Raw genomic sequence first — 4,684 nt, 5'->3', positions numbered from 1 at the left:
ATGTTGTTCCTTGTTTGGAACATGTTTACTTGTTGGGATATCACAATATATCTTGTTTAATTAATGCATCTATATACTTGGTAAAGGGTGGAAGGCTCGGCCTTATGCCTGGTGTTTTGTTCCACTCTTGCCGCCCTAGTTTCCGTCATATCGGTGTTATGTTCCCGGATTTTGCGTTCCTTACGCGGTTGGGTAATAATGGGAACCCCTTGACAGTTCGCCTTGAATAAAACTCCTCCAGCAATGCCCAACCTTTGTTTTACCATTTGCACTAACAACCTACCACCTTCCCTTGGGTTCTGCAGACTCAAGGGTCATCTTTATTCTAACCCCCCCGGGCCAGTGCCCCTCTGAGTGTTGGTCCGACCGAGCAGACTGCGGGGCCACCTCGGGGAAACCTGAGGTTTGGTTTTACTCGTAGGATGTCTCATCTGAGTGTGCCCTAAGAACGAGATATGTGCAGCTCCTATCGGGATTTGTCGGCACATTCGGGCGGTGTTGCTGGATTTGTTTTACCCTGTCGAAATGTCTTGTTGTACCGGGATACCGAGTCTGATCGGAACGTCTTGGGAGGAGGTCTATTCCTTCATTGACCGTGAGAGCTTGTGATGGGCTAAGTTGGGACACCCCTGCAGGGATTGAACTTTCAAAAGCCGTGCCTGCGGTTATGGGCAGATGGGAATTTGTTAACGTCCGGTTGTAGAAAACCTGAAGTCGACCTTAATTAAAATGAATCAACTGCGTGTGTAACCGTGATGCTCTCTATCCGGCGGTGTCCGGGAAGTGAACACGGTTGTTGGAGTTATGCTTGACGTAGGTTGTTTAGGATCACTTCTTGATCATACTTTTATCGACCGTGTTTTGCCTTCTCTTCTCACTCTCATTTCCGTATGTTAGCCACCATATATGCTAGTCCCTTGCTGCAGCTCCACCTCATACCTTTACCTTACTCATAAGCTTAAATAGTCTTGATCGCGAGGGTGCGAGATTGCTGAGTCCTCGTGGCTCACAGATACTTCCAAAACCAGTTTGAAGGTGCCGATGAGTCCGCGCAGTTGGTGCAACCCAGCTCAGGAGGAGCTCGATGAAGATCTTGTCCTTTGTGTCGTTTCGTTCTAGTTGATCAGTAGTGGAGCCCAGTTGGGGTCGATCGGGGACCTTTGTCGCATTTGGGGTTCTTCTTTTATTTTGGTTCCATAGTCGGACCTTGATTGTATTTGGATGATGTAATGCTTTATTCATGTAATTGTGTGAAGTGGCGATTGTAAGCCAACTATGTATCTTTTCCTTATGTATTACATGGGTTGTGTGAAGATTACCTCACTTGCGACATTGCTTTCAATGTGGTTATACCTCTAAGTCGTGCTTCGACACGTGGGAGATATAGCCGCATCGAGTGCGTTACAAGTTGGTATCAGAGCCTTCCCCGACCTTAGGAGCCCCCACTGATTGATCGTTCTTAGCAGCCGTTGTTGTGTCTAGAAAAATGTTTTGAGTCATTTAGGAATTATATATCGGAGAGTTTAGGAATTCTTTTTATTTCCCAGTCTCCTCATCGCTCTGGCAAGGCATCCTGACGTAGAGTTTTGACTCTTCTCTTCTCAAATTTCACTAAAAAATTTTTTAGGATCACGCGGGTATCTTGGAATCGTTCCGATGGTTTGGTGACCAGAACATTGTCTTGGTGCCTCCTGTCAGGGGTTTAGTGGAAGTATCCCGGGGAGTTGAGCTCTGAGGTGTTGTCGTCATAATTTTATCGTTGCAGTTCTGGAATACCTGAGTTTAGTACGCCGACATCGAAAATCTCTTTTATGCAGTTCGTTGGTGAGATAACCTCGACGCCACCCAGTACTGGGGCGGGAGTTCGGGAGTATTGCCATAACTCGTATAACGGATGCTTTTCGATGGTTGAGGTAGATGGTTTCCAAAGGTTTCTTGGTTATGTGTTGAAGGATGGATACAGCTGGATGTAGGATTTGCTAGTTTGGGTGAGATATTATGCTTCCCCTGTATCCCCAACACCTGATTGCATAACCGGAAAATTTCGGGAGTTTCATAAGTGGGAATTCAAGTAGCTCTTAGGATATCTTTCCGACAGATGTATGATATGAAATTGGGGTTCGACGTCTAGTGGTCCGCCTATTCACGGTTGGTTTTACAGTGGTCTCGTTGTGTCTTAAAGAGTCCTTGGCTATGCCGACTCGGGGACGCTTCGTATGTCATGTGCACTGCCTTGTACATGATGGTGCTGTACGATCGAGCCCGTGTAGGCCCCACCACGAAAACTTTGGACGAAATCTCTATCATATGTTTGTTCCGGCTTATTCTACAAGCCAATCCTTTGTTTTTTTGTTTTGAGTTGTGGTATTCGAGTTGCTTCAAAGTCAAATGTTGATTCCATATTTTTCCTAAGAGGTGTTCTCATACTCCTATGTGAATACTAAACCTTCATGATACTCGAGACTGTCATGTCAATCCTTTTCAACTGGTGTGCTTCTCTTCAAGTGGATCCGATCATTTCAACTTCCGCAAGATCAATTATCACTTCTTCTCAACGGTGTTTGTTTCATCCGTCTCCAAGTTGCCTTTGTTTTCCCCCCCCCCCCCCCCTTTTTCCTCAAGGACTCAGATTTCTTAATCAAGCATCCTTTTATTCTTGTGAAGTCTCTTGATTCTTTTCTTTGAATGTTCTACCTAGTGGTTCACATGAAGATGCTCTTCTAGTTCGTCATTCCTCACTCATTTTTCATCTCCGGTGGTTTCAAGTCAAGCTTTGTTGATCATATATTTTCCTCGTTTCAATGTTTTCTCATGCCGGTGCAATTCTTAATCATTCACCTCTCGCTATTCAATTGTTCCAGAGTGCGGAAGATATCTCAGAAGGATCGTCTTGTCATTCAAGACCCGTTAATCCTATTTTGAGGATGTTTATCTCATTCAAGCCTTTTAATTCAACCGGTGCAACCTCTCTTTCAAATCATTCAACGGTGTTTTATTTTGAGTGGGCCCTAACCCACAGGTCTTTTCCCAGGATCTTACCTGACTCTTCTTATTTCCCGGAGGTATCCTCAAATTTCTTTTCGAAGTTTGATGTAAGAATGATTTATCATCAATCAAATGTCTTTCTCCAAGATCTTCCAAATTCTTTTCATCATTGGTTCAACTTTTCTATTCTTCTCTATTTCGGAGTGTCTCAACAATTCACGGTGGTGTTTCTCATCGTCTTTCTCATCATTTGAAGACCAAAGAAGAGCCTTACCTCCATATCTTATCCGTTCTCTCAGGGATTCGTGGTTCTAGTTCGAGACCATCCTCTCATAATTGTTTTCGAATGTGAGATTTATTTTCACCCATCCGGAGAATTTCATGAGTTTTTTTTCCATTTCTTTTCCCCGAAGGCCATCTTTTCAAATATCACTCATTCCCAGCTTTCAGCTCTCATACTCTAAATCATACCGGTGCTTAAATCAAGGATTCTCTAATCAGCTCATAATCTCTTCGTTCTCATGGATCTAAATTCTCTCAAGCATCTTCGTTTATTTGCTAATCCTTCCCAGTGTTTCTTCATGTTTATATTCGTTCTTTTTCAATTCTTACGGTGGTTTGTTCAAGAGTGCTTCTCTTTCGTTATCATACAAATTCATTCGTTGTTTCAATCCTACCGGTGTTTCATTGAAGACCTTCCCAAGTCTGATGTTATACTCTCTTAATCTTTTCTACGAGAATAAGTAATATGCCAAATCCGTTGATTGTCATCAATTTAATTTGGTGAAGGATAAGCATAATGTAATTCTTATTCTTGTTTCATCCAAGTGATTTAATTCCTTATTCCGGAGGCTCATCAAGCTCTCGGTTTTTCAATTGTTTTCATCTCCTCTTTTTTCCTGCAGTTCCAAGCTCTAATTATCACGGAGATCCATCTAAATCATTACAAGGTTTCACCTTGTGTTTCCAGCTTCTCTTCATTTTCGTTTACCAGAGTTCTTCATGAAGGTTCTTCATGATGGTTCATCAAGGATTTAATTCCTTCTCGAAGTGTTCGTCAAGATTCTTTTCAGGGGAACTCAAGTTTTCTTCATCTTGCTATCCGGAGTGCAATTCTTTCTTCCGTATCATTGGAGGTGGTATTATGTCATTCTTGATAACTTGAGTTCATGTTTCATGATTCACATATTGTTAAGAATGAGGTATTTTAAATCCACCAATCTCTTCGTTGGAATCATCTTGGGTTATATTTCACCTAAAGCCTTCCCTAAGGATTGTTGCTATTTATGGTGCTTATAATTGACCCAAGTTCTTCATTATCCTCTCGGTGAGATAAGTTTCTTGTCTCCTTGTTCATATCAATCCAATTCTTCTTCCCGTGAGTGGCAGGTTGTCACCTCATAATTTGAGATGTATTCCATAAGAACATATCAAGCTTATTCTTTTCGTTGTTGGTTTTTTCCAACAACTCCGTTCGACCCTTCTCCTAAGGATACCTTTTCAAGCTCTTTTGTAGTAGAAGTTGGCATTTTCTTCTACATTCTTTTGTCTCAATTATCTTGATTCTATTCTTTCTCCCAGAGGTCTAGTGATGTTGTCTTTTTTCACTCCTCATCTCAGTTTGTCAAGATCATGTTCAATTTCTTCCATTTACAGTCCGAGTGCTGTCCAAATTATATCAGTCTTATTCCTTCTCTAT

This window comes from Triticum urartu, chromosome 5 (genome assembly GCF_003073215.2).
Source record: "Triticum urartu cultivar G1812 chromosome 5, Tu2.1, whole genome shotgun sequence".
Taxonomy (NCBI): domain Eukaryota; kingdom Viridiplantae; phylum Streptophyta; class Magnoliopsida; order Poales; family Poaceae; genus Triticum; species Triticum urartu.
Note: the sequence above shows the minus strand (reverse complement) of the source record.